The 17,867-nt window shown below is 43.4% G+C and overlaps 1 protein-coding gene across 7 annotated transcripts in view; it reads right to left on the bottom strand.

The window, feature by feature from the left end:
* The window catches only part of EYA2 (EYA transcriptional coactivator and phosphatase 2), a 74,530-nt gene extending 67,723 nt beyond the window's left edge, over nucleotides 1-6,807 (bottom strand). The window contains exon 1 of one of the 7 annotated variants that reach the window (XM_050313763.1): nucleotides 6,674-6,807. The gene's annotated coding sequence lies outside the window, so the exon portion shown is untranslated. Of the gene's footprint in view, nucleotides 1-5,195; nucleotides 5,335-5,437; nucleotides 5,466-5,774; nucleotides 6,429-6,673 lie in introns of those variants that run through there. The other 6 variants (XM_050313771.1, XM_050313760.1, XM_050313769.1 and 3 more) reach the window with 6 other exon arrangements.
* Between the last annotated feature and the right edge of the window lie 11,060 nt (nucleotides 6,808-17,867).

Raw genomic sequence — 17,867 nt, 5'->3', positions numbered from 1 at the left:
ATAAGTTAGAAGTGGGCTATCATCAGGGAAGTTTCTAACATCTGAACAGCAAACTGCAGTACGTTTCTACCGCTCCCTGTGCATCAGTAACAAACCCTTCACCTGCCTTTCAAATCGCCCAAATCATATCCAGGCTCTCCCGGCCTCAATCCTATTTTCACTCTTTGTATTCAAACCTGGCAGCAACAACAGAAAAAAAAAAAACAAACCCAACAACAAAAAAACCCCACAACAACCCAGCAGTCTCACAAACAACAAAATCCCACACCCCAACGAAGCACGCTCCCTGCTTCTACCAAATAAATGTCAGTCAACAAATGGGCACAAATTTCACAATGGCTGAGGTCATTCCCTTTAAGTCATTACGGTTGGTGGGTGAGTTTTCCTGGTGGTTTTAAACATTGGTTTCTGTGATTGCAGCTATGCTTATTTATGCATTTAAGGCGTATGATCTAATACACTTAGGTTTAACTACTTCATTCTTTTGACATTCTTTCCAAATTGTAAAAAGGATTCTTGGTGTTTTCACTGCCTTGGTAAAGAAACAAAATTGCTGTCCACATAATTTCTTAAAAATACAGAACAGAGTAAGTACTTGTTGAAAATAATTCAAAGGAAAAAAATCCTACACCAGACATTCCCTCCTCCAAGATAACACTTATTTTTGTTCTCTCTCTCCCCTTCTGAGGGAGTCTTACTATTTTTTTAGAAATAGCTGTTTTGCTGGCTTTTTAAAAACAATATCCAGGCCTTCAGATTGCTTCAGCTACAATTTATAATCCACACAGAAATTCAGTTTATTTTTTTTAAGCCTTTCTATTTTTACTGTTATGCTTTAAAAAAACTTGTGGTACACTTCACTCACATTGCATCTTCCACAGCACTCTGAACTCTACACTAATGCTCATTTTATTCAACACCGTCTGGTTATTATCTGCCTGTGGTTCTTGCTTGATAAAAATCACAGAAATTAATTTTCTTTTTTTTTCCAAATGGAAATTCAAACTATCTTCTCCTCCCTCAAAGGCACAAGAAGACCAAAGAGCCCCCACCATCCAAATCAGGCTGGAGAAAATCACTGACTTGTCAGAAACACTTTCAAGAAGCTGAAATAAAAATTAAAATTGTGCATAGAGATGTGTGTGAACATCTCTCTCCCAGTACTGGGTGCAGTGAGTGGCTATTAGTTTCTACATGTAACTCATATTAAAACATTTCAAGTAACCTTTTCAAACTCGAGACCATGGTTACTTCTGTATTTCCAGTGTCCCCTATACAGTTTCACGTATCCAAGTACATTTTTATCAACAGGAGGACGAGAACACCCCACCAGCTTCTTGGAGGAAGAAGGGCCTGATCCTGCAGACGAGGTGCCACCTCTCACAGCTCAGCCCAGCATCACCACCAGGTCCAGCTGTTCTGAGTCCAACCCTGACCCAGCCACACCACCAAAACACTATTTCCCTGGCACCCAAAACGCTCTCAATGTCCCAAGTCCATGTCCTGTGTGCCCAGTTCTCTCCAACACCTCCACTCACGGCCCCACGCGCTTTGCGGGCACCCCAGCGGCGTCCGGGGCTCCCCTCCCGCCCCATCCTCTGCAAGCCTCCTTTTCTGATGGAACCCCAACTAAAACAATCAAACCCCTCCCCATAAACCTTACCTCAGCCCTGCAGGCTCCTGGCTTTCCACAGAGCCCCTCTGCCCAAACACGGGGGAAAACACCTCGGCACGGCACTAAGGGAGCACTTCCCGCGCACGGCGGAGGTGACAAACGGAACCAGAGCAAAGCCAAGATGCCATCTCGACTTCAGGCAAACAACCCCTCCTGACCTCTGGCAGCTCCCACACACACTATTAAACAAAAAGTATTCTCTCCATGTTAATGAACCATGTGCAATCTAACAGATAACGCTGATGTTAAATAAACATGTTTATGTGTGACTCCTAATGCCGGGACTTAGGCAGCTGCAGACAAATAATTTTAAATGGGAAGGATTATGCCCATGTAATCTTTCTCATCTCATTTTACACACTTTTGAAATAATTCAAATACATCATTAAAGCCCAAGTAGAAAGACTGAGCGACAGGAGGTTTGACTATTTTTAATTAAACATTCACTCTGTGACAGCACTCGCTGGAACCAGCTCTGCAGCAAACACTATTTGGGATCCAATTTTCCTCTTGCAGCAGTAAATCAAGAACAACTGAACAGCTTGATGAAGAAGGGAACCGGATCAGGTTTTGGACACCATGATAAAAAAATATTTTGCACAACGACTGCAGAGTCCTAAATCCTTATTCCCACTTTCTCCTCTCTCCTGCTTCAAACCTCTGGCAGCACCAAAACTACCAAGAAATGGCAGCACCTCCAGGCCCCAAATGACCCAATCGAGAGAGCAATTATTTGCATCCTAATTGAGGGGCTTATCCTCACCTGATTAAAACAAGGTGTTTGTTAAACATCATTACCCGAGTTAAGATCTGCAAATAAAGATGGAGTATTGTTTTAAGAATTTGACTGCCATGAACAATTCTTTTGTGATGAGATCTCTTAATGAACAGTCCCAACAAGGATGGTCTTTCTGGTCTCAGAAAAGGAAGCAAAAAGATTTGAGAAGTTCTCCCTGTTCATACCAAAGTGAATACAATGCCAAGAGGTTTGAATACTTGTATTTTTTTTGAAGTAAACATACATTTTAAAAAAAATAAATCTTGTACTTTTTACTAAATTAAGCCACTGAAAAGTAAGATGTATTTAAAGCCTGAATGGCTTTACTTTTGTATATGCTATTGTTTATAAATCTTAACATATTTTCTGTTCCTTCCTGGTATAACTATTTTTGTGTCCCCTGCAATACAATGTGAAATTTAATGAAAAGAACCTGATTGTTAGTCCAGGAGACTCCATCATTCACTAATCAAGTTTATATTGCTATTGCTGTGAAAAATACACATGTATAGGGTAACTAACCACACACTGGAAACAGAGAATGAGATTTCCCCACTTGATCTACCAAATGAGCCCTCCACTTACATGATATATTTAAAATCTTCATATTAAAACTGCATTGTTCCATGGCTTATAAAAGGGATTTGAATTTGCAACCTCATTTAACAGTCTGTCCCGAATAAAAGTTACCCCCGCAAGGCAAAAGTAACTCAAAAATATTTTCTTAGCGTTCTAAGAAGTTCTGCTAGCTTTCACAAATTTATAAAAGCATTTTTCACTGCCTAAGTAATCTTAACAATCATTTCCACAGATTAGGTCTAACAACCTGTGAATTTATTGCAGAAGGAATTTACTGCAAGGAATAATTAGTCTTCAGCACTGTTCATGCTTGTTCCCCGGCTGAAGACACCTTAAGACCATCTGGTTACTGCAAAATCTGGCACAGAAGAAACAAATCTTACTGCAGAGAATTATAGCTGATTTCAGAAATAGCTGCTTTACTGCTCCACATCATAAATAACAGTTGGGAAGACAGCAGAAAATTACGAACGTCTTTAATTGTTTTCTTTGTCAGCAGTGTGTACACATACACACTGACACACAAACACAGCCACCGCCATGCCTTGCAGGCTCGAAGTTAAACATGCAACTAATCTTTGCAGGATTAATACTTCAATTATTACATTTTCAGGGGAGAAAAAAAAATAATAAAAAAAAGAGCATATCAGCCAGCTACACAGAGCCACACAGGAGACTCTTCAAGTGATATCCTGAGATCAGGTTCTTTGGATGAATACCTGAGTTTAATTCCTTCTTCTAATTCAAGGCGAGCCCGCGCACACCGTGGAGTCCAACATGGGGCTTATTGTTGGGGGGAATTATCAACAACATTTTTATTTCTCCCCAAAGAAGCTTTTCTAATGAAATCCAAGAACCGAGGTTGGGAGATATTTGAAACAGGAGCCCGCTGCAAACATTTCCACCAAATAATGGTGATAAGATTAGCGAGTCGTGGGAATCAAGCCTTCATGCAGTATTTTAAAAGAAAATGAGCTGAGGGGAGCGGGCTAAACAAAGCAAAGCAAAACAAATCGATGAGCCCAAAACCAAAAGCGTACACTGCTTGTTATTTAGCCAAATGTTTTGACCTGTTGGTGGGTCAGCAGAAGAGGCACAAGAATTACGTGGACCATTTGACTCAACAGCTTCACAATTCAATTTTAGCCCATGCATTTAGATTTTTTTTTTTAAAAATTAAAAATTTTAAGTTGGAATAATTAAATCAAGTTATCAGGTGCTGTGCCATTTCAAGTGAATTTTCAAAACGTGCTTCAAAAGTTTCTGGAGTGTCTCCAAAGCTACAAGCACTGATTATTTTCAAGGCATTTGTACTGCAAGTCTTTCCTACTTGAATCTGTTGCATTTGAGGCCACACAATGCCTTGAATTTCAAAGTAGAAATAAAAATACAGCTCTGTTTACAAACAGAAACAGTTCATTCATGCAAAAAAGGACGAGGATAAATATTTATCCTGAATGTAGCAAACAAATAACAAAACAGTGCAACACTAAATGTATGAAAGTATCTAAGGAACATTAGTTTAGACACAGAGCTACTAGTTTAAATATATGTCATCTTCTGTGGACCAGACTGCCCTAATACACACAGATGGGGACAGGCAGAAAGAAATTTAGACATGCTTTCTCAATAAACTGGAGGGGGGGGGGGGGGGGGGTGTAACCCTTCTATGGATAACATTGCAGAGATAAGAAATTCTCAGTAAATTAATGAAGTCCACAACAGAGACTAAACAATAAACCATTCCAGCCACCGCCTTTAACAGCGCTCGGGGACGTGTGAATTTGATACCGCGCTGCACAAAATTTCTGTTAATATCTGATATAGCCCAATAAACTGTTTATTGGTTCACCATATGTATTTTAGCAATCACGACTTCATACAACAGAATATTTCATTATTTGAAATGTCTGCACAACAGTAGCTGTATATCATGAATAATTTCCTTCAGAGGCCATTCACTGGGCTCCAGCACAATTTAACACTCAAAAAAGTTTACTTAAACTGCATAAATCACGTACAAGTTTTTCCTCGCAGAAGCAGCCGCGGGAAGCGCAGTAACTCATTTCACTTAAACGCACGCTTCAGCTTTTAAAGTAATTAATAAGCCAGGCTGGCTTTAAGGTAAAAAATCAAACGGCACGCGGCGCGGCAATTAACTACCTCTGCTAATTCTCTCGGTCGCGACTCCGCACGCAGGACACCCCCGGCGCCGCGCTCGCCCAAAGCCGCTCCGCGCCCGCGGAGCGCCGGAGCCTCCGCCGACCCCCCGACGGGCTCCGGGGGCGAACGCCCCGCTCCGCGCACCCCCCGCCGCCCGCGGAGGAGGCGTTTCCAAACCTCCGGAGCGGCAGCGCAGCCGCCGGAGCCGCCGCGGGCGCGGTGACACCCCCGGCCCCACTCACCGGCGGAGCCGCCGCCGCCGCGCTGCCCAGGGCGCGCTCCCGCCGCGGAGTGCGCGCTCCCGCCGCGGGCGCAGTGAGCATGTGCGGGGCAGGGGAGCGGAGCGGGGCGGTGGCTCCGCGCCCGCGCTGCGCCCACACCCACCCGTACACCCCCACCCATCCCCGCACCCCCGGTACCCGCTGGCGGCTCGCGCGGTTTTTACGCGGCTCACCCGACCTGTTGATCGCCCCGAACACCCGCCCTCCCTCCCCCCGGGCAGCCCGGGCTTCCATCCCGCGGGGCTTCCATCCCCCCGGGGCTGCCGCCGTCGGGGGCACCGCCGCGCTCCGCACCTACCGCACGCGTGGGGCCGCGTTGCGCTCCCCGCGCCCCGCAGCGCTGCGCGGGGCCGGCGCGGAGGAGGAGCCTCCCGCGGCTCCCCGGGCAGCCCGGCAGCCCCCCGGGGTTGTGGCGGAGCTGGCACCGGCGGCAGGTACGCGCTTCGCTGGCCGGAGCTGCGGGTTTGGGGGTGGGGGTGTGTATGTGTGTCGGTGCTACCGGCGCACGTCGAGCTGCGAGTCCTTAAAAGAGATTTCGCGGTGTAGAACTCGGACCCGCGGATGCCGTGCGAATACCGGCTCGTCTCGAGGCTCTGCTTGCGTGAAAACAGGCGCTCTCACTACAGTCCTCGTGCTGCGGATCTCTAGTGACAATTTTTTAAGTACCAGTTTTTAAAGAAGGGCTCTTGTTGGCGTCTGGTTTTCTTACGCGGTGCCACAGAGCCGTAGGTTCTGCGGAGCTGCAGAAGCAGCTTCACTCACACAAGCCACCCCTTGGCACTCACAAACACAAAGCATCACACAGCTCCTGGCTCCCCGGAGGGTGAAAGCTCCCGGTGTGATCCTGCCTGTGACTCTGATCTCCTCAAGGGAGCCAGAATGGATTTGTGGCCATAAAAGAGGTGCTGCCCCATCTCCCATGTCAGCACAGAAACAGAGGCAGTCTCTGGTTTGTGCACCTTGAGGGGGACTTCTGCTCCTGCCTCGTGTGCTGGGTGCCTTTACCAGGCACGTCATCTGCTTGTCCACGCATCCAAGAGAGGGGCGACAGATGGCTCATGCTGGGGAGATGGGGCTGGGGCCTCCCACCTCATGCACCCTCCCTTGTGCTGTGCCACACACCCACAGCTTCACCTTGCCCCTGCCAGCCTCAGCCCCACTCAGGTGCCACACAGCTGCCCACTGCCCCTGGCATACCTGCTCGCTGGGGATGCAGCCTGGCCACAGCAGCACTGGAGCGTTTCATTTCCACACACTTCTCTTCCTCCTTATGCCCCCCTTCTCACCAGCCTGGGACAGACCTCAGCTCTCCAGTTCTGTCTCTCCAGCACTGGGGAAGCATCGGAGGAGACCTGCAAGTCCTCGCCCCGACGGCTTTTATTACACCTAGCCCTTTCCTCAGGAAGGAGATATCCCATGAACCGCAGTGGAAAAGCCAAAGGAGCACAAAGGGTGTTGAGTTCAGGGTTTGAACAAGCTGCAGCCCACTCATGGATTTAACTCAAAATTTTGACAATGGAACAAAACCATCATTGCAACGAGACAGCTGTTTTTACTATCAAAATCTCTCAGATCAGTTTGACTGCAAAGTGTGTTCCTACAATCCAAAGGAGACAAAGCTCCCAGCATCAGTTTGGAGCTGGCAGGCTTCCTAGCATGAGCTCCCTCCCGCCAGCCTAGAAAAACCAAAGCTCTTTCAGTTGTTATTCCCCATCAGTTCTCGGCACTAACCCCCTGATTTCCCCATGGATTATCTGCAGTTCTGAGTTTACACTGCTCTCACATTAAACTCTGAGCAATCACTGGTTGGGGGGGGGGGACGACTTCCTTGCTGCCTTTCTCACCTGTAATTGTGGTTCTGGTGAGGACTCTCAGAAGCACAAGAAAGTCCTTAGATCCATCTTGAAAATAAATCTTTTCCTTTCCCCCCCCCAGCTGCCCTGCCCAAAAGCCTGATTGCCACATTAGCTCCTTTTGAGGCTGGTCTTAACAAGTAAGTTCATATATACTAATCATCTAAAAATGCCTTGCTTGCAAAATTCACCCGACCCTTATTTCACAACATATTTGAATATATGCTTAGTTTTATGCATGTGAATAGTCCTACAACAATCAACACAATTATTTACTTAAGTGCTTAAAGTCAGGCAGGTATTTAAGAATTAGTATTGTTTGTGGTAATGCCACAGCAAGCCAGGCAGGGACCAGGACCTCATTGTTTGTACAGCACCCTGCACACAAAAAGACACTCCTTGTCCCTTTCAGTATAAGTAATTTTTGTGAGTTGTGAGTAAGCTGTGAATTGGTGCCAAAAACACCTTTCTTGAGCTGGTAAGTAAACATTATTTGTCTACACTAATATCCTTTTTATTTACTGAAAACATTGTATGCAATATTTAGAAAAGCAGATTAGGGCATAGTGGGAAAAGGGTGCAAAGAGGAAGATAAAGGACATGTTTTCAATTAGGAATTTTAAGTATTTTCATCATTGTTACTATCCAGCAAAATACCTCCAGCTCTTAAAAGCCATCTAGAAAGGTGAGGTAACAAAATGGTTTCTGCCCCATTGGTGAGATTATGGGTTGGGGTGCACGGGGTACAGGCTGCAAGACCAGAGAGTAAGAGCAAGTCCTAGCAGTTGGCTTGATAAAAGTCTCTATTTCATCAAGCTGGAGCATCAGCAGGCATATAATGCCAGGGATTTCTCAGAGCAGTGGAATTGTTTTGGTCCAAAACCAAGGCAGGTTGAGAAGGGGCTTTGCTTGACTTGTTCCTCTGTTCTTATTCCTGTACTGAGACGCTAAATGGAAATGGTGCAGAAAGCTCCACATATTCACCAAATGGAAATGCTCCAAATCACTGGGCTGGGTGACAATGTCCTGGACAGATTTAGGAGTTATGGTCCTCTTGGGCACCCCTGGGGACCTGAGCAGCTAGCCCATACCTTTTCCTTAGGGCACTTGGGATACAACCTTCTGGCAGAGAGCTCATCCCATGGTGTGGGAGACCCTACAGCCACACAGCCTCTCTGAGGAGGAGGTGAGAAGCTAGACCCCAAATTTTAGTTGCTATGGAAAGTGTATTTCCCTTGAGGGAGTATTACCAGTATTCTGCTGTTGACCCCCTCATCAAAATGAACAGAGTCACTGCATCAGTACAAACAACTGGTTTCTTTTTTAAAACCAAGAAATGAGCCAATACTGAACTTCACCATCCACCCTGACGGTTGAGATGTGATGCCACTGTCTGGCACAAACCAAGGTGAGAAGTTCTCAAAAAGGGCATAGAGGATTTATTAGGGTACTGAACATGGTTAACCCCAAGCATAGGAACACCCTGAGTCAGAAGTCGCTTGACAAAGTGTAAGAATTCAAAAGCAATGCATTTTGGGCTCTTACTAATTGTTCTCTGGCCCTTGGGTTCATGTTTTCAATTTCTCTTTGCAACCACAATGCTGAGTAACTTACTTGTCTTCTAAAATTATAACAGAAAATCTCACATTTTCATGTTTTCACATGATGCCAGAGCTCAGGCTTTGTGGGGAAAAAAACAAAAACAAACCCCAAACACCCCAACCCTCACATTTTAGAAGACTTCCAACAAAATTGCGAAAGTTGGCAACCGTAATGTTCCCTAACACATTATTTTGTGGACTGCAGTGAAATTTCATTCTCAAGGATAATGGTTGCTTCCTCTCTGGTAAATGCCCAGAATTGCTGCTGCTGTTATTGTTAGGACATCATTAATTTATGCAGTGTTTTAAAACAGAGGAGAGGTACTCTGTCCTCAAGTAATTAGAGGACAAATAACACAAGCTAGAGACTACTTTTAATTTCTTTGCTGCACAGCTAAACAGCATTACTGAAAAACGAGCTATTTTGTGTATGAGTGCTCAGGCCTGCAAGGTGGTAGGGATCTGATTCTGGAAAGACTTTAAACTTGTATTTAATTTGAATACCACCAGACTGCCCTCAGTGCAGTAAAGCATTTACTATGGGACAGGCTGTGCCGTCTGAGGGGGCTCAGTGGTGCAATATTTGGCTGCATTTTTGGTGCCAAAATGCTCAGCACCTTGTGGGATGGATTCTCCTGGGGATTTCAAGAGCTGTGCCAGGATCCAAGGGCTGACATCCCCCGTTCAGGAATCAGAACCAGAGCCATCAATTTGGAGATGGTTCTTCTCATTTCTAGGAACTCCCTCTTCACAAAGTCCCACGCCAGGACATTAAACACATTTTATCTCAGTCTTTAGCACTGGTGATAAGCCAGTGGGTGTTGTTTAGCCTGTTTCGTCAACATTCAGAACATTTGTAACTGATAAACAAAGTGCATGTTAGCTATTAAAGCTCAAAATTAGGCAGGCAGTAAAAAGTAATCCGAGAGGACGACTGTAGCTACTGATACTATTGAAGCTGGTCCTAAAACATATGGTTTCCAATCGCTGGCACAATGCACAAAAATAAAACCCTGCAACTGAGGAGCGCCTGATCCCTTCGCCACTAAATGATCAAATGTGCCTGTTTGTTTTCTGGTTTTAAGTCCCCTTCCTCCTTCTGGTTTTCAAAAGTAGAAGCTTGCTATTTAATATGGACTGGAGATTTGGCCCTTTGTGCCCGCTGCAGACGGGCTTCATTAATCAATTTTCACTACTGGCTTGAAATGAAAAAAACCCAGAATTTTTTTTTTTTTTTTAAATACCCTCCCACTATTTTGCTTGGAATTTCTCCTGTAGAAACAAAAGATCCCTCTACTCCATCCTTCCTGTTTCCTCGTGCTGTAGCAGAAAAATATTTAGTGCCATGAAGACAATGAAATTTCACAAATAACACAACCATTGAAAGAAATTGTATGATTTGTGGCAGGCTGGGATCTTACCACTCTTATTGCAGTCTTCTCTGACAATAGGAATAAACTGATTTTCACCTGTGAGCGCAGCTGCATAACAATCAGTTTGCATGGAAAAATGTTAAAACGAAATTTTTGTTAAAATGAAAAGTAAGTTTTGTGACCATTTTGATCTTTTTCTTAAGAGTTTGTTTGTTTTTTTTTTTCTCCAAGACCTCTTTTACTAACATAATGGGAAAGCAAAATTCCTGTGTTGTGCTGCCTTTCTTAGCTTTGCATGAAGCATTAAATGCAAATACACGGGTCCTGCTGACTCACTTCAGCATGTGCAGTCATGAACCCAGCTCTGGGTATGGGAATGGCCGTGGCTCTGCTGGTGGAAGGAATGATGGTCTGCAGGAGACATTTGAAAACCTGACACTCAGTTGGAACAGTATTTTAAAGTTAAAGCTTGATGTTATTTCAATTACCAGCAATGAAAAAAAAGATAAAAATCGCTGGGAAGAATTCGGACATTGATCCATTTGGAGAGGAGGTGCAGGATTGTGGGGGGGTTTTTTTACACTACAGCAGAGCTGGAAAATGGCCAATTTTCAGTTGCACAACAATCAATATGTGCATTGTAAATCAGATTAGCAAAACTTGTATTAAATTTTAATAAAAGCACATTCCCTTCGAAAATACTACGTATTTGTGGTAGGGAGACACATGGCCCACTCATGTGGGCTGGGAAGGAAAATGGAAGGCATTTGTACAGATATTTTCTCACGGGCACTTGGCTTTTTTATTTCTTTTCTATTTTTTTTTTTTTTTTTAAAACCATCAGGTGAAACATTTTGTAGATATCAGCTTCCTCCTCAGGGAAGACTTATGAATTCCATAGACTGGCAAAGCTGCTCAGGAATGAGAGCTTTTGGCTGTGTTTCGTTGTGACTGGAGCAGTGTGCGGGAGGCCAAACGTAATTCGGGGCCATCACTGAAGTTGCTTCTGACCCATATAAAGTTGCATCTGTCTCCAGGTAGTTGGTGGTATAGCAAGCCAAAAAAAGCTGGATTTTGGGTGGGCTCCAAATTAGGCACCGGTGTTGGGCTTTGATACAAGAGCATCAAAGTGCCTTGGCTGTGGCAGCAGCAGCACCACTGGTACAGAGAGCCTGACTGGTCTTCCAGAAATCCCCCATTTAATTTATCCTGTAGAATTGCAAATATTTGGGAAGACCATTCACACATGAATCAAAAGCCACCCTTCTTCCAGCTTTGCATTGCAGTATTTTGACTGCAAGGAGGAGTTTGATTTTAGGAATCTGAATGCAAGCGCTCCACAACTTCTTTTCCAGCGTGCCTGTCCTGGTGGGAACGAGCCTCATTATTATGCACATTAAAATTGATAATCAAAGACAAATGCTTCAGCCTGTTATTTTAAACCTGGAGAATGTTTACCTAAGTTCTATCTACTTTCTTTCAAGAATTCTCATCTGGCTTTCTCGACTGTTCCCCTTATCTTTAGGGAAGGTTTCTTTAAGTCACATTATACTTGACAGAAAAGGAGGGCCAAATTCAGTTGCAGTTTGAATGTAATTTAACTGCGCCATAGAAACGGGCTTTCAAACCTTCCATCGGGCTGATTTACGAGCGGAACGAGGGTTTGCTCGGTACAACATTTTCACAGTGAGGGTTACATTCCCACAAAAGGGAACGCCGTCAGGTAGAATGACCATGAGTCAATCCTGCCACACTCTGTCCAGATAAGTCAATCTGGCTGCTGCAAAACTTTAATTAGGAAATTTGACATCATGTTTTTAAGAATTGCTCCAAACCCTGGCTGTTAAGTCTTTCAAAACGACCCGAGGATACAATAGTTGCATAAAAGCATTCTCATCATTAGTAGTTGCTGGACTTTTAAATTTGTTTTACAAACCAGTGGAAGGGCAGAACAGTTGTATGCTGAAGAACTGGAAAGTACCAGAGGAGATGTTTTTATATCTTTTACTGCATTTATTGGTTGAATGGGACTGCAAGCTGTAAAGGTGCACCCCAAGTTAAAAGAATAAATGTTCTTTCCTAACTCCTGTGCAAATACTGTGAAAGTCAAGAAAATCAGATCTAGTCAGGTAGTGCTAGGAAATCTAATAGCCTATTCTCAATTTTTTTGGTCAAGAACACAAAAATTCCCTTTGTGTTTATTATGACAGAGATCATTTGCATCTTGCAAATCCATATTACAGGCAGGAATAAGCCACATCCTCAATCTGTGAGGTCGAGGGCTCTGTGCACGCTTCCAATAACTCATTGGTCACCCTTTAGAAGTGTAAAGCAAGGAAATCAATATGATTTATAGTTTTGGGAGCAATTCTCTGCAGATCAATTTACCTAGGATAATTCTTTTAAAAACTGACTCTGGTAAAATGTTTCCTTTTCTTTCTGTGCTCAAGAAGATAATTAGACTAAAATGTTCCCTTATGCTCCAGAAATGTGACTTTGCATGATCTAATTTTTCTGCACTTTGTTTTTGTTTAAGCCTACATGCACCTTCTGCTCCTGTGCATTAGTGCTTGGGCTGGAGGCACTCTCCTTCCTTGGCAGAGAGAGGGGACAAGAAAATCCCTGCCCTACTCAGTGCTGACTCAGGAGATTCACTCATCTACCAGGCTGGGAGCAGAATAACTTGGGGCTTTTGGGGAAAAAAAAAAAAAAAAAGTGATCCCAAATTGTGGGAGGTATCATGGTAAGATCTCCATCTGGCTTGCAGCAATTTGAGTACTTCTACCGCCTTATTTATACCATTTTAAATATCTAATGAATACAATATGCTGTCCCCAAAATAATGTTGCATATAAGGCCTGTAAATTTAGAGTTGGAAGCTTCATAAAAGAACTTGGCACGTTACCTCTCTGTAAATGTTAACTGAGTGTTCCTTTCCCAAGCTTCTTTTGCACCCAACAAGAAGAGAGAGAAGTACAGGTTGCCAGGATCCTGAGGAGCCAATCAGTGGTCAAGCTACCTCCTGTTCCACTGTATTTTGTAGGTGGTTTTCCACCTCTAGTGACTTTTCCTTTAAAGTTTATGCTTTTCAGGGAGCAGCAAATGCCAAGAGGTTCCTAAGGGAAGGTGACCCAAGTGCCACTCCAGCACAGGCAGTGATGGATGCTGACAAGGTTGATGTCCCTTCAGAGCACTGAGTGAGATGGACAATTTTGCTGATAAGGTCTTGTGAGGTATCCATATTGCTCCCTTAGAACACGCTTATAGAAAATAACAGATATTTATATATATTTCCCCTCACTTCTTTTTTTTTTTTTTTTTTTTTTTTTTTGCCTCTGTGGACCGATGAAAACCAGTACCTTGGTTTGGGAGAAAATGATTTTGCCATCGGACATCGTGAGCTTCTCTTCAGTCCTTTCAAACACTGCCCGTTTCAGCATTAACTTCCAGAGGCGCCGTATGCCAGCACGATGCAAGATCAGAAATATTGAGTGCATTACAAGTAGCAGGTTACACTTCAAAACACTTGGTTCACAGTGTTTGAGACCATTAATCATTTTTATTATTCTAAAGGCCTGAAAGGGCTTAGAAACTCTGCCTAGGAAGCGGTATAGATTCTGAACAGCTGCACTCCAACTCCTGCTCACATTAGGTTTTGGACAGCCCATTGATTTTCAGTAAATGTTCTTGGCGGCCAGGAAGTGCTGAAACTGGCAAACTTTCTCTCACAAACTTCTTTTTTTTTTTTTTTTTTTTTTCTCCTGAAATGAAAAACATGCTGGTTATTCTGATTTAGATCATCAGTATGGCCCTGATTTGCCACTACATCACACCCTCATAAAACTGGGGTATCAAGGGACTTTGGTTACAGGCCAGACAAAATCAGATTTGCTGCAGGGAGGGTAGATACTGTTTTTGAAAGGGTGTTTTGGGTGTTTTGTTTGGTTTTTTTTTTTTGAGTCGATGTTAATAGGCACCACGTATACAAAGTTTTGAGTGTGCCTTTTCTTTGTTGTGATGACAGTTTTTATCAAGAAAGATACTCAGTAGAATTTGTCTGTATGTGAGTTCAGATTTTCAGAGTGGGCTGGAAAACACTGAACTTGGAGAAACAGAAGCACACCCACAAAGTAACGACAAAGGTATTGCCATTACCCAGGCAATTGTGTCTGTAATAAAATGACATTTGCTGTCTGTTTATATTTTTGCATACTTCATTCTGCAGATGAATATACCAGCCACTCTACAGAGAGAGATGACAGGATACTTTATCCCAGGTCTCCTTCCTGGAAGTTACACTTTATTACTTGTAAACTGGAAAATACAACCTGCATTGTTCCCAAACCCACGGAACTGTTTAGGAGGAGAAGCATCTAGAACTAGGTTACATTTTTAAGAGAAAATAGGGCTTTAGTTTGGACTCAAATGTTGGACTGAAATGCATAAGAAAATCTCAGTTCAATAATGATAATAATAATAATAATAAAAGACTATATCTGAAAATAGCATTCTAATAAATTTTATCAAGATTTAAAGAGAGAAAGGGGGTAAATAAACACAACTTACATCCCTAGGCAAAGCAATATCACTCTTTCAGGGGTTTTTACATTTTTTCTTTCTCTTTTCATGCTCCTTACAAGCTCCATTGTTTTTTTGTAGAGAGGGAGAAAGTTAAGAAATTGGAAACCCTCCTGCCCTGCCAGCAGAGGTGGAAAACAAAAATACTCAGCTGCCAAAACCTGAAATTATGTTCTGAACGGATGCAGCATAAAGCAGTAATATTTTGATATTTTTCAGTCGGACCACTTAAAGTGGAAATAGAATTATATCATATTTGAAAACAGTTCTGGAAAACAGAAGAGCAGCAGCCTTTGTAGTCGGATTTTTCTTGAAAAAGCTGCTTATGAAGAGTCCTTTTTTTAATTAAAAAAAAGTAGAAGTACTATAGATTGGTTAGCAGGGAGTACTGCAGGCAGAGAAATAGAAACAACTTCTGTATTTGACATTTACAGTCCTATAGAAATCTTCATGTGGCAAAGCCCAGGGGAAAGGAAATTCAAATAGAGCATCTCATGTGATTGTTTAAATATTTAATATAAAAAAGCTCCCTGCTCCTTGCTCGGTAAAAATACATTTACTGTTTGTGGGTTTTTGTTTCTTAAGTCAGGCCATTACACACAAATCTCTCTTCTTTCTTTCTTTCTTTTCTTTTTAAATTTTTTTTTTTTTTGAGACAGCAAGTTTTCACTGCCTTCACAGGCTCAAACCCACTCATGCCGAATGAAACAAGATCTCTCAAACCTTGTAGCTTTTAAAATCTCCTCGTGGCTCTCGTGTGAGTCTCGCTGGTGTGGGTGTGGAGCCCAGCACTGCTCTGATTTCGTGCACACAGGGGTGGCACAGCTGCCAGGGGTATCAGACAGAGCCCACTCGGGCTTATTTATAGAGACCCACACGCTTTTCATCTCCTTTTGGAACATTTATTTCAGTAGCAGTTGAGATCCCCTTCCTCCTGCACGTTCACATGAGAAAATAGTGCCTCTCCTGAGGAGCTGAGATTGAGCAGCAGACAGAGGGGAGAGGGGTGAGGGGAGAGAGGGGCTCCCACCTTCTGTCAGCGCAGCTCCAGGTTCCCGAAGGGAAGGTTGGGATACAGAGCCCTGCCCATTTCAAACCGTGGGGTTTGTGTTTTGGTTGGTTTTTTAAGACAGTCATGCTTTGGGATTGCACAGAAAACCAATTTGCCGCACAGTGCCACTTAGAAAGAGAACTCGTGTCTTGACAATTTTCCGCCAGAGCCCGTCCAACTTCCCAAACTGCTTTCTTTTGTTGCTTTTGGGATGAACTTGACTTTCATCGCAGAGAGCCCTCTCCTTTGTTTTCAAAGGCTTTCCCTGCCAAGCAAAGTAACTGTATTTCTCAAGCACAGTCCTCTGAAGGCACTGAAGCATGTTGAGTACAGAAGAGTAATTTGTTCCCTCAGGCTGTATATGTCTTGTATTAAAAATTACAAGATGTGAATCTGTGGCTGTGCTGGGAGCACACACTGGGTTTGTTGTATGGTGAGAAGAGAACAGGTTATGGCTAATCTTGTTCATTCACTGAAGATAAGAGAGGCACTGCCCTTTCTGCTTTTTTGTTTTCTTGGGTCTGGATCAAATCCCCATCTGTCCATCAACGTGAACAATTGTGTCTGAGTCAAGGGTGCTTTGATTCAAAATGATATGGTTGGAAACACCCTTTTTACTGAGAAGAAATGAATAAGGAAATGGCCCTTGTGTGTGAGCTTTTGGGAGAGACTGTCTGCTCAGCTCGCAGGCCAGTCAAAATATGCTCTCCAGCGGGGAAATTAATAAATAGAACAGCTTCAATAGATGGAGATTTAAGGGCAGGAGACTAATGTTGTCTTAAAATTCTTTTGAGTTGGAACTCAAATCCAGTCTTAATGAGGTCATAGTAGAAAATTAATTTATTTTCTATCTTCCAAACAATATCTTCTTTGTTAAACGAGAAGATTTGAGAGTTGTTCTTTTTTTAATAATTATTTTTGTATACGCTTAAAGATGTGTAAAAGCTCTGGCCCCTTTCATTTCCTGGAGACAATCATGTGATAACCTTAAGTGGACCACATGAATGGATTAATCTCATATTCCTAAGTGTTATGGGGGAATTGAGAAACCTCCATACTTTGGATTTCCTCTGTATGGGATGTCAAGAATGATATGAAAGGAGTGGTTTTGTAGTGAAAATCCAAAACTGCTGAGTAACAGCAACATGAGTATACAGAGACCTGCCTTGGAGCAGTCTCCAGTGGAAGTGGTGGAAACTCCATCATTCAAAACATTGAAGTCTTATGACTGTTGAGAGTCTCACAATACCTCGTGTTTTTCTTACATCTCCAGCTTCTGGAATCAGTGAATCTGTCAGTATTTCCACGTCCTTTACATAAACAAGCCCAGAGATGAACTTCTAGCATTGCTAGACAAAAGAAGTGAGACTCCAAAGACTCAAATACGAAAAAACAAAGAAGTAAAAGTTCTTGGTTTTGTAGATCCGGGAGATATTTATGTTTTGAACCTGCAGGTTTGTCCACAGCTCAGCAGATGACAGCTGTGGCCTGTGAAGCAGCCACAATAAAGCAGTGTCAGTGGGAAGAGGTGGTGTGGGCACCTGGGATCCCTGCACCCTGCAAAGATTCCCTGCTCATCCTTTGCTTTGGAAACGTGGAGGTGTTGGGGGTGTGTTTTACAGAGCTGGTGGGAGGCAGGGAGGAGGCACAATGTGAGGGCTTGATGAATACAGGACTGCTGGGATCCACATCTGGGGCTCGAATTTGGGCCTGTCCTGACCAGGGTATAAATGTCACTGCTTGTCTAAATCACTGGTTTTATGAGTGTTTTCCATGTTCTGTTTCCTGCATGAAGTGGGAAAGTTCTCATTCAAAAATGCATTTATTCAGCAACAAAGGACTTGGCAGCACACGCTCAAGGAGTGGATAACTGGGGTGGCAGGGTCACAACTGACCCAGGGGAAGAGCAAAGGTAACTGATGGAAACAGGAGCCT

This window comes from Myiozetetes cayanensis, unplaced genomic scaffold, assembly GCF_022539395.1.
Source record: "Myiozetetes cayanensis isolate MyiCay16 unplaced genomic scaffold, myiCay2020 scf19, whole genome shotgun sequence".
NCBI lineage: Eukaryota > Metazoa > Chordata > Aves > Passeriformes > Tyrannidae > Myiozetetes > Myiozetetes cayanensis.
The sequence above is the reverse complement of the archived record's forward strand: the minus strand, read 5'-3'. Positions and strand labels throughout refer to the sequence as shown.